Below are 12,587 nucleotides of genomic sequence, written 5' to 3' on the forward strand. Positions count from 1 at the left end.
ACTCGACGGTAAGGACATTGAGCTGCTTTGCTGTCAGCATGAGGCCTCCCAGTCTGCTAATGCTTTAACAGCCTGCAATATGGTCCACACTGATCCCAGCCGACTACAAACACAGCCCTCCCAGGCCTTTCTTCTGATCTCCCTGAACTTTAATCATGTCTCCCATTCCTCCACTCTCCCCACCTTCCCCCAGTATGTCCCTGCTACCTGCTACACAAGAGATAAAATAAAACTGGATTTATTGTATGCCAACACCAAGGAAGCATGCATCTCCTCACAGATCAGAAACTGGTTCATCTCCAGCCTATGTAAAAACCCCCTGAACAGAGAACCAGCTGTGGCGCAAGATGGTCAAAAGACACTGAAGAAGGTCTGAGGGATGGTTTCAGCTTCAAAGTGGATGTCACTTTCCTGATATGATTACATTTCCCCACAAAGGAACAATAAAGGATACTTCTATTTTGTTCTCTCATATTCTAAACCAACCAAACAATTGTCCATTTTTAAATGAATAAATAAATATCATATTAATATGATTTGCTTTATGAAGTGGAAGGAAAATGAGGCATCATGAAGACCAAGAACCACAGCAGACAGGTCAGGGAGGAAGTTGTGGAGCAGTTTAAAGCAGGGTTAGGTTCTAAAACAAAATCTCAAGCGTTGAACATCTCACAGAGCTCTGATCAAACCATCTTCTGAACATGGACCTACCAAGACAAAGAGGTTCACCAGTGGTTGGCTGAACAAAGGTCTCGGGCAGACAATACAGTAAGACTCAAGAAGAACAACTTTCCACAGGAGCTGTTGGTCATCTTCTACACATCACTGTGTGGTTAGGCTTGTCCACACAATAGGACAGATTGAAACTGCAACAAACAATTAGATCTATGGAGAGGATCATGAGGGTTGACCTTCCCTTCACCCAGGACTTGTATGAGTCTAGGGTCAGGAACAAGGCAGCTAATATCTCTGCACACCCACCAATCCTGTTTAGATTTTTACCTTCAGGTCGGCGTTTCAGGGTACTACTTGCAAAAATAGTTTCTTTCCCCAGGCTGTCTCTCTGATGAACACTTAATGGTCAGAAAACACTGTATTCATTTTAATTTATTTAAAATGTTTCCATTTAATATTTAATTTCATTAAATATATATCTATCCATCTATCCATCCATCTATCCATCCATCCATCCATCCATCCATCCACTGGGAGAATCGACTGTGTTAAACTAGAATTGGCATCCCAATAGAGAAGGAAAAACTACATAAAATAAATTTATAGTCCATCTTAGATTAGTTTTCTAAAGTATTCATCTCTTTAATTCATATGATGTGAGAGAATGAAATGGTGACGCAAGACAATAACCAACACCTGAGTCTTTAATGTAATTTTAATTTTATCTTGCATAATTAAATGTGGTTGCCATATTCTGACATGACCACATTTTAAGACATTTACAGTTCCTTACCAATGAAGATAAATGCCAGTTCCTTTTCTTTTGTTGCAAATTGAAAATAAGAAGAATATGACAGAAGAGATCACATTTTCTTTGCTTTTATTTCTAGTTTTGTTTTTACTACAGAATGTAAGAGATAGTTTGTTTGTAAGCAGTGTTTTGTGGTGAGAAAATGACTGACGGCTGGTCTTTATTACCAAACCACAAATTCTCTGCCAAAACAACCAAGAATATTGTTGAAAACATAAAGTAGAGAGTTCTAGACCAGCTAAATCGATCTCCAGATGTGTTTTGTACCAGCTGAGGAGGAAACTGGAGATGGAAATCTCACAAAAACAAACTGCAACTCAATTAAGCTGCTGAAATAGTCCAGAAAAAACATCACAAAGGAAATCTGCACAGCTTTAATAATATTACTATTTAGCAAGATTAATGCAGATGTTACAAGTCAAGGATTTCAAAATAAATCCCTTTACTTCCCTACAAGTTAACCGGTTTCAATGTTTTTGTTCCCTAACATAACCAGATTTGATATTTGAAGCCAAAACACATCTAGTACCTGTCAGCCTGTTGATCTTGTTTAATTTTCATTGTTTAATCTCAAACCTAAACATTTTCAGTGTGTGATTTAAAAAAAGGAAGCAATACGTTGGTTAGATTAAACTTTCCAAGATATGTGATCTTTCTTGTTTTTCTACTCAGGCTCAGTGCATCTGAATGCCTGGACAGTTAGGATGTTTTCTATACATCTTGAAATATGAAAAATGATTAACAAATCCAACACTTGGACAGGCAGGCCAATAAAAGAGGTCAACTCAGTAAACTACACTCAAATATCATGACTAATCAAACCTCAAACAAACAAACTGACCTACTGAACTGACACAAAAGGGAACTTAGCTAAACCATATAGTATACAAGAGGAACACACAATGGCTGCCACATAACAAACTAACAAAAAATAAAATAAACTCCAAACACCCCTCAGGCAATGAAGCATGTGGTTCAGTCCAATGAGGCTGTCGGCAGTACTTCAGGTCCCTCAGCCTTTAACCACACCTTTTACCAACCAGGAAGGAGAAGCAAAATCCCCGGTAACTCAAACAAAGAAAAAGGTATTAATACAACAAAAGAACATTTTGACCTCGCAGCGTTGATATGTGTGCACTCTATATAAACATTGTAAGGTGTAATGGAAAAATAATATAACAATATATTAGATGATGGGGACAATATATTTGAAGTAGTGACTACAAAGTAAACTAAAGTGAAACAAACTTGTGGTGAGATGTGGATCCTACCATGTGTGGCTTGCCATCACACCATTGAAAAAATGTTAAAAACCATGAATAATTTCTTTCACTTTAACATTATGCACTACTTTGTGTTGGTCTAGCACATAAACTTCCACTAAAATGCAGAAACAATGTGGAAAGGATCAGGAGTTATGAACACATCAGCAAGGCACTGTATATAGTCTGCAGGTTTCTGTATCATTTCCCATTTATATTTAAAAATCAGCTAATTTTACCATTAACAAAGTTGTGATAAAAATGAAAGGGTTTAATGAGAGCTTATGTGACATCTGAGCAGCTCAGGGAACATCAACCCCATCTGAAACACTCCAGAGTGTTTTAATTAAGACTATTTAATTATTAATTAATCCAGGGAATGGAGCAGTAAATATTTACTCATTAATCTTACACATTGCTTTTAGCCATAATTATTTTATAAGCCAATTTTTCTATAGTGCGTGCTCATGTGTGAAGAATGCACAATAGCACATTTATTGAGGACGCAAGGTGAAAATCCTTCATTCTAGCTTCAGCGTCTGAAAGTTAATAGACTATCACTTCACCTGAAGAGAACTGATTGTAGGATCCAGGAGGGTCAGATGAGTCTCAGCGAGGGAGAACAAAAGAAAAAGCGGTGAATTTCTGAGTCCTGCGGGTTAATTCGCAGCCTTTCAGCTACAATCACTGAGGTTGAGCATTCATGAGCGGTGCAGGGAGGGAGGGAGGGAGGGAGGGTTGTATGAAGAGCGTTGAGAATGGATGGAGCAACAGCACAGCGCTCAGACACAAGAGAGGGAGAGTCGCTGAGCGAGCTCGTCCACTAGGCTGCGAGCGGAGGAAAGAGGTGGAGGGAGGAGGGTCTGCCTTTTCACCTGAAGATTACTTTGTGTGACACTTCACTCACCCAGAGAGCTGCAGAGAGGCAAGCCGATTAGGAGAGGTGTGAGCTCCAACTCTGAGTTCTGCTTCTTTTTCCCTACTCTTCTCTACATGAAGCTCAACCGGACTTCTCTTATAGAAGCCAACATGATCAGAATCCAGCGGAAAGATTGAAAGATAAGAGGAAAAAAGTGAGAAAACTGCAACAAAACGTCAGCGGCTGCAACAAGAGAAGTAGTTCTGGGCTTCCACTTCAGAGGGCGACTTAAAAGGTAGGACTTTATTTCCTTATTTACAACCTGCAAGAAGGTAAGTGAGCACTGCATCCTTCTTGATGAAAGGATTCAGGGGGGTGAAGGATGAAAAGTTGGAGTGAAAATGTTGAGGACATGGCTCAGTTTTGTTGTTGCTGGAGGGATTGGGAGCAAGAGGAGACGAAGGAGAGTTGGTCTTAGACTGATGGAGGGATAGGAGGAGGAGGACTGGAGTGGCAGTTTGGGAATAGGGTGGTGGGGATGGATTTGGGGGGTTTGGTTGCTGGCAGCCAACTCAGTAACCAAGGCAGCTGAGATGAGACAGAGCCAACAGGGGACACTGGGATTTCTATTTTTCACCCTCACATTGATACGTCGGGGTTCTGCCAAGTCCCCTGCCTCATTCCCCCACGGATAAAGATTTCATTGTGCGCCGCTGTGACCGAATTCATTAAGCATCTACATGTATCCTCCCCTTAACTCTGCCATCCCCGCTTCTCTCTCTGGCTCTCAGTGTCCGTCTGCGCACTTTCCTTGTGCTCCTGTTCATCCCGTAATCAGCTCCACTCATGTTGCATCAACAGTTGGGTTTCTCTGAGCTCTGCAGAAAACGATAAACCTGCTGAAACATCTTGGAGGGACACCTTCTAACCAGACGGGAGACTGGCCCCCAAAAGTTTATCAGGCGTGCTCTCAGGACGCCACATGGGGTCGCTGTAAATGCAAATGAGGGTTTACAGGAAATTTATGTCATGGCAACTTGCTGCTGCTTGTGGGAATTGAATTCCAGTGAAATACTGCTGGCTAAGAACAAATAAAGCAGTAAATGTGGGAAAATGTGCAGAACTTAAGGCGTATTTTTCAAACCTATTACTTTCTACTATAAAAGGTTGTATTGCAGTGGTTTTAATCAATCATTTTGCAATGTCCTTGGTTCATTTTATGTGCTTCAGTGGTTTTATATTTGCTTTTTATCCAATTGTTCCACTGTCATCTAATTAAATTTCAATCGCTGCTGATTCTTTAACAGTTTTTGTTATTGGTTTTAGTTTAAACCCACTAAAACGTAACTCAGACTATCATTACAGTGAGACTGTAGCATCAAAGAGAACCTAAAACCAAAATAAGGTAGAATCAGTAGGACTGAATGCAGCTGCGGCTCTGGTTGGGCTGAATTTCTACAAATTTGCAAATTCTTTCAGTGCATATAAACAGAATGGATGGTAATATGTAGGTCTTATGCTTGCTGGTCATATTTAGGTGCCCACTTTTGACCCAAAAAAAACATGTATCAAAATACACCAGCCATATTATTTTCATTATATTAGGTACGCATCGTTTCTACAGGAATGGACCATCTTTTTCTTTCACAATTTACCTGATTCTTATCAACATAGATTCAACAAGGTGTTTTTTATGCAGGCAAAGTGGATGAGCTCAGAGGACATAAAGGTACGTAAAGGTATAACTGATAGCACTGAGGACGAAGTCAACAGCCAGACCACAGAGGCAGCTGGAGCTGTTATTTGTTAGCATAGACTTGTTTGGTTTTACCAAGGTCTTTGCTGTTTAACATGTCCATTGTCAGAACAAAATATCTGCTGAGTGTGCCTCTTAATTATTTAAATCAATTACCCCTCATTCGAAACCTTCCTGTATGCTTACCCAAGGTAATCAGCAGCAGCACCGACTTGTTTTTTTTTACACTGTGTTTGAGCCAAATGAAGGAGAGTGTTTGACTATCTGATCCCTATTTTAATCTCCCTTCCATCCACCATATGTTTAGCATTAGCTTGTTGTTTTTTTCTGGCCAAACAACATGTAGGTGTGGGGTAACTAACAGCAGGTGGACCAACAGAGTTTGATTAAGACTTGCACAAACCCGCATGAACCACTAATAAATATTAAGAACTCTGGTGACACAGATCTTTGGAGAAATGTGAGCGCTGACGCTCATGTGCTATCAGGGCAATAAATGCCTGTCAGAATTGGAGTAAATATGAGAACTACCAGAATGCTGCCAGGATTTTAGTGTCCTTCCTCGCTGTGGTGAAGTGCAGACATGGCTACAGAGCGCCTCTAAATTTCTGGGCAGAGTACCTGTTCGAGCCTTATGTTTGTTTTAGTTGGATGTTGCCTTATGCACTGATGACCAGGCATTTTAAACTTCTGCAACTCTCCCCAGTGTTCTCAGCTGCCTTGCGTTCCCCTTTTTTCTCTCATGTTTTTATTTTATTTATCATTTCATGATTACAGGCCATGAACATGAATATAACTATGGTGAGCTGCAGCTCTGTACACTGAAAAAGAAAACGTATGATATATTCCTTCCACTATCCCCCTTACATCACATACAATACAAATAAATGTAGGTGTTTGTATTCAACTTAGTGAAATTAGGCATATTTGGGCATAACTTCATCTGCTGGATGGTGTCAAAATGCTTCCAATACAATCCTTGGTATGTGTTAAATGTACATCAATCGGTATTAGTGGCATATAAACACCACCTTGGCTGTGTGGTGGTTTGAGGCAAATTCATGCCAATAGTCTAAAATGGTTGTGAAAAATAAGTTGCCACAAATTGTCTTATTCCATCATTAGTCTTGCACCCAAATCAGCAGCCCATTGTATGTGCAGCAGTTATTCTGTATTAATTTAGAAGCTGATTTTCTGTCACCCTTTTTCAGAGAAACTTTGACAATAAGAGCCCATGTGTTCCATTTACATGTTTGCAAATTAGCAAAACTGGAAATTGCGCTGTACATTTTGCTGGTTATTTTCACAGAGGTCTTGCAAACAAAGCATGAGATGAAGTTGTTAAACGCCACTGAACCCAGCTTTACTTTTCTAAGAATCGGACAAAGATTTTATTGAGTGCTGTCTGAGAAGATAACAACTGACTCTAAACAGCCTTTCCTTTTGGTCAACACATTTTGTAAAGAGATGGCAACAACTGTGAAGGTCAGTGAATTCAGAAGGATTTTATGTGTTTTCACTTTACACATCAGCCTTTCCATGCCTCTCTCCACACTAAAGCCAGAGTCATCATCCCTTTAGGTAAAAAGACTGGTACAGGCTTTTATGGGCTCCTTATTGTTTTCAGGATGTGAGACACCACCCTTGTGGTGAAATCAATAGCCCAGAAAATTCCTAACTGAATGACTGCGGGGCTCAGAGCCTGACGGGGCTTTATAGGCTACCAGAAAGCGCCTTTGAGAGGGCGCAGAACAACAAGCACCCTGCTGGAGTTGTTGTGGTCTGGGAAACAACGCGGTGTCAGTCAACGAAGGCCTGGCAGGCGACAGTGGCGGCGGGATGGCGTCAGTGCTTGTACACCTGCCAAGATATGCTTCATATGTGATGAAGAGGGGATCTTGTTACTGACAATTAGCTTTTCTTCCTGTTAAACCAGCTTGGTTCATCTGGCCACCATAAAACATAGTGGACATCTGTGAGCCGTGTCATAGGTGTCAGAAAGATGGAGTAGAAGCTTCGGGGTTTAAGAGCAGAAGCACCATGAGCCATGTTCTTCTTTTACTGGTATTGTGCAGCAGAGCAAATCCCTTTGTTTGAGCTGTAAGTCATCTGTCTGAGCTGCTGATGAAAAGACTGACCTCAGGGCTCATGTTGCTTCTTCAACACGAACAAGAACAACAATATGTACTTTATGGCAGTTTCTGAAATGTCACCATTTCTAACAATACAGAATCTCCCCTGTGACTTTGTTGGCAAGTAGGGTACAACAGAAGGCGTAATATCTATGTGTGTTATGTAAATAATATCCTAAATCTCTATGAAAAAAATCGTAAATTGTTTCTCCACATTCCAGTATTTTTTCAATAATAGCTGCTCAGATATCGGATGAGGAAAGTTATAAGACCAAAGAGCCAGAAAATAAGTCCACAAGCAAGACCTAACTAAAAAACTATACAATTTGAGCAAGACGTTTTTGTTAAGTTTTCAGTTCTTTTTCCAAGTTGAAATGATTAAAACAATTAAACATTGATTGAACTGGGTGCTCTTGTCAGGCTGGGTCCATTTCATAACTTTGAGGTGAGGTCCAACAATAATCTTGATGAGATCCAGTCATGATAAAAACAGAAACTAAAAAGAAGGGGGGTGTACTTAGTTTCAAATGCTTCAATTGTGTTTTCATCTTTGATTCTCTGGTTAATAAATAAGAACTGTGGATTCAGCGTTTTCGTAAAATTTAAGGTGGATTTAAATCAGGCATGGTTACATTAGAGGACAGGCAGAAATGTGAAGGGGGCATCTTCATCCGTACACATTATGGTGACGATGGAAAGGTGCATTTCAACTAAAGGTGTCCATTTAAGGAACAATCTTGACAGTGAGATAAAACAATCTAAATCATTTTCTGCATCATTATGATGAAGTGATATGGCAATGAATAAACTGATGTTTTGTTGTATTTTTTGTTTTGTTCAAATGAAAATTAAATAAAATGAAATAAACTGTGTCCAACTCCACAAAAACAAATTGCACTTTGTCTGGCCTCTACCCCAAGACCTGCCCAGCTTGGGTGTCCCACCTGAAGCAAAGCTCCTACTGGTATAGTTCTTAGGGTCACTGAGGCACGCAAACCCTCTGACCACAATAACGTGGCAATCCCTCAGGGGGAAACAGACAATAATAATAAATAATAAGAAGGAAAATTAAGATACTCTTCATCTAAGATTGAACAACCAACATAGCATTTCTCTTATTGGATGGGCATTGCATCTTAAACTAATTTGAACCTAATAATAAGTGCAGAAATAATAATGAAATTAATATTTAAAATAAAAAAACACCAAACATTTTCTTAAAAAGGATTAACAAACAGGATAGATAATTTTTGTTTAGAAATTGGACTCCTCAAAAATCTCCTTCTTTCTCTTCTCACCAGTCCAATCTACTTTCTCCTCAACCCCCTAACCAACAACAGTCTTCTGTTCCCCTATGCAAAAACTCTCACAAATTCATCCATATCCAGGTTATTTGTAATGGTCTTCTCATGGGCCAAGATCGCCAAATTCCTTTTTCTCTGGTGTTATATGGTGCGACGGTAAGGTGTTAGGATCTGGGACAAAGTCGAGAAGGAACTCTCACAGGATGCTGAAGAGACGCCAATTACCAGGGCTGTTACATACAATTTATGCAAATCCGGAAAGGCCTCCTTGTACTCATGTAGGTGTTATAACACACAGTGGACAGGTCTGTTTCATTTGGACATTTCTTGAGCAACATCTATTTTGCCACAAGGATTTAATTTTTGAGATTCTCATTATTTGTCACAAAGCCAGCCAGCACAGCCAGTGGATGCAACAGGGTTAAATCTAGAAATGTACTAGATTTGGGTGCAAGGCTGTATATGACTTTCATCAGGTCAACATTCTTCTGTGAAAATCTATTTTCCATTTCTGAAAAAGCCCTGTCAAGGATGTTGAGGAGAGACCTTTTCAGAGACTGTGGAGGGGAAATGCTCGGGTCACCAGAGTCTGTATGGCCCACAGTTGAAAGCACAACACTTTTACCAAGAAGTTTGCTCATTGTTCTCCTCTTTGGAGGATGTAAGTCATCCCCAGCAGCAGTCTGAGACAACTCCCCCCAGTACTCATTCTCACCGTCCCGGATGTTTTTTAAGGACTCCAGTGATGCACCAACAACCTCAGCAGCGCTGCAGATGTCCACTGTCTGAGACTGAAGTACTGAATTTTCTGGTTTTAAGACACCAAGCACCCACACTAGAAACTTTCCAATCTCAAAGAAGTCTTGTCTCTTTATTTCACAGAGCAGGCTTGGTGTCCAGGTCAACTGCAACATCATCATCAAAAAATCTTTTGCACAAGGTTCATTTTGGATATCCTTAGACGTGTATTTTGGATTCTTTGGGATACCTTTATTAATATTTGCTATTTTCTCATCCTTCTCCAAGATGTACTCCATCAGTTTTAGAAAAACTTTACAGCACTGCCTGCACTCTTGACGTAGTAATGGTTTTTTTCAAGTTGTGTTTTGCCAACCACCAGAGAGGTTACAGTCCCTCCTGTAGCCTCTCTGCTTTTGGCTGAGTCCAGATGGCTGAAGTATGGATATGGTTGTGGCTTGACACATGTCTCTGTAGCCCCTTGTCCCGATCAAGTGCTGCTTTCCAGTTGTTAAAACCAGTTAAGGTAAAAACAACATCCCTCTCGTTAGCAGTGTAACAGGGAGAACAAAGCATGCATCTCGAATAACAGAGTACTCTAACCATGGTCGTGTGCAATACCAGGCAGGATTGAATGATCTTAATGATGTCAGAATCAGAATCAGAATCAGAATCAGAAAAGCTTTATTGCCAAGTACGTTTTTGGACATACAAGGAATTTGTTTTGGCGTAGTCGGTGCAATACAGTACAAATTAAACAGTACAAACATATCTACAATATAATATAAATATAAGTGCACAGTTTTAAGTGAGTGAGAGTAAATATAGAGCAGTATAAGATGCAAGAGCAATACAACAGTGCAGGTGATCATTGTGCAAGTAAAGCAGTGCAAGTAAGCAGGAGTCCAAGCTGAGCGTTAATGTAACGCATAGAGTTACAGGTTACAGGTGTCCTGTCAGCAAAAAAAGGGGCGGTGTGGGGGAAAGGGAGAGTGTCAGGGTGGTTTCCGGGCTTTGTTAACCAGGCTGGTGGCAGATGGGAAAAAACTGTTCTTGTGGCGTGAGGTTTTGGTCCGGATGGACCGCAGCCTCCTGCCAGAGGGGAGAGTCTCAAAGAGTCTGTGACCGGGGTGGGAGGGATCAGCCAGAATCTTCCCTGCCCGCTTCAGGGTCCTGGAGGTGTACAGTTCCTGGAGCGACAGTAGACTGCAGCCAATCACCTTCTCAGCAGACCGAATGACACGCTGCAGCCTGCCCTTATCCTTGGCTGTAGCAGCGGCGTACCAGATGGTGATGGAGGAGGTGAGGATGGACTCAATGATGGCTGTGTAGAAGTGCACCATCATAGTCTTTGGCAGGTTGAATTTCTTCAGCTGCCGCAGGAAGAACATCCTCTGCTGGGCTTTCTTGATGAGGGAGCTGATGTTTGGCTCCCACTTGAGATCCTGGGAGATGATGGTTCCCAGGAAGCGGAAAGATTCCACAGTGTCAATTGTGGAGTCACAGAGGGTGATGGGGGCAGGTGGGGCTGGGTTCTGCCTGAAGTTCACAACCATCTCCACTGTCTTTAGAGCGTTGAGCTCAAGGCTGTTCTGGCTGCACCAGTCCAACAGATGGTCCACTTCCCATCTGTACGCGGACTCGTCACCATCAGAGATGAGTCCGATCAGGGTGGTGTCGTCCGCAAACTTCAGAAGCTTGACAGACTGGTGACTGGAGGTGCAGCTGTTGGTGTACAGGGAGAAGAGCAGAGGAGAGAGAACACAGCCTTGGGGGGAACCGGTGCTGATGGTCAGGGAGTCAGAGACGTGCTTCCCCAGCCTCACGCGCTGCTTCCTGTCAGACAGGAAGTCAGTGATCCACCTGCAGGTGGAGTCGGGCACACTCAGCTGGGAGAGCTTCTCCTGGAGCAGAGCTGGGACGATGGTGTTGAAGGCAGAGCTGAAATCCACAAACAGGATCCTGGCATAGGTTCCTGTGGAGTCCAGGTGCCGGAGGATGAAGTGAAGGGCTAGGTTGACTGCATCATCTACAGACCTGTTGGCTCTGTAGGCAAACTGCAGGGGGTCCAGGAGGGGGTCGGTGATGTCTTTTAGGTGTGAGAGCACAAGGCGCTCAAAGGACTTCATCACCACAGAGGTCAGGGCGACGGGTCTGAAGTCATTAAGCCCTGTGGTCCTTGGCTTCTTGGGAACAGGGACGATGGTGGAGGACTTGAAGCAGGCTGGCACATGACATTTCTCCAGTGAGGTGTTAAAAATGTCTGTGAAGACTGGAGACAGCTGATCAGCGCAGTGCTTCAGGCTGGCTGGTGAGACAGAATCCGGACCAGCAGCTTTCCGGGGGTTCTGTCTCCTGAAGAGTTTGTTGACGTCCCTCTCCTGGATGGAAAGAGCCGTCCTCGGCGTGGGTAGGGGGCTGGTGGGGGTTGGAGGTGCCAAGGCCCCTCTTGAGGTTGGGGAGGTGGGGGTGGTGGATTGTGGCTGCAGCTGTTGGGGGGCGTCGTGGGAGATGGTTGCAGGACTGTCCCTTTGTCTTTCAAAGCGGCAGTAGAACTCGTTCAGGTCGTTGGCGAGGCGTCGGTCGTTGATGGAGTGGGGGGCTTTCGGCTTGTAGTTGGTGATTTGCTTGAGCCCTTTCCAGACAGACGCAGAGTCGTTGGCTGAGAACTGGATTTGGAGCTTCTCAGAGTACAGTCGTTTGGCCTCTTTCACTGCCTTGCCAAACTTGTACTTGGCCTCTCTGTATATGTCTTTGTCCCCACTCCTGAAGGCCTCTTCCTTATCCAGTCTTAACCTTCTGAGTTTAGCTGTGAACCAGGGTTTGTCGTTGTTGTAACTCACCCTGGTGCATGATGGTACACAGCTGTCCTCACAGAAGCTGATGTAGGAAGTCACAGCCTCTGTGTACTCGTCCAGACTGTTGGTAGTAGTCCTGAACACATCCCAGTCTGTACAGCCTAAACACGCCTGGAGATTCTCCACAGCCTCACTGCTCCACTTCCTTGTCGTCCTCAGGAAGTGGACGACAAAGCGTGCATGTAACGAATG

General features: G+C 42.6%; 1 protein-coding gene and 1 long non-coding RNA gene across 3 annotated transcripts in view; one reads left to right on the forward strand and one right to left on the reverse strand.

Moving 5' to 3' along the window:
* Positions 1 to 12,587, reverse strand: part of LOC124858216 — a 54,593-nt gene that overhangs the window by 26,040 nt on the left and 15,966 nt on the right. The window lies entirely within an intron of this gene.
* LOC124858215 (cadherin-20-like) overlaps positions 3,574 to 12,587 on the forward strand; it is a 113,244-nt gene continuing 104,230 nt past the window's right edge. For both annotated transcript variants that reach the window (XM_047350131.1, XM_047350129.1), the window contains exon 1: positions 3,574 to 3,902. The gene's annotated coding sequence lies outside the window, so the exon portion shown is untranslated. The remainder of the gene's footprint in view (positions 3,903 to 12,587) is intronic.

Source organism: Girardinichthys multiradiatus, chromosome 21, assembly GCF_021462225.1.
Source record: "Girardinichthys multiradiatus isolate DD_20200921_A chromosome 21, DD_fGirMul_XY1, whole genome shotgun sequence".
Lineage (NCBI taxonomy): Eukaryota > Metazoa > Chordata > Actinopteri > Cyprinodontiformes > Goodeidae > Girardinichthys > Girardinichthys multiradiatus.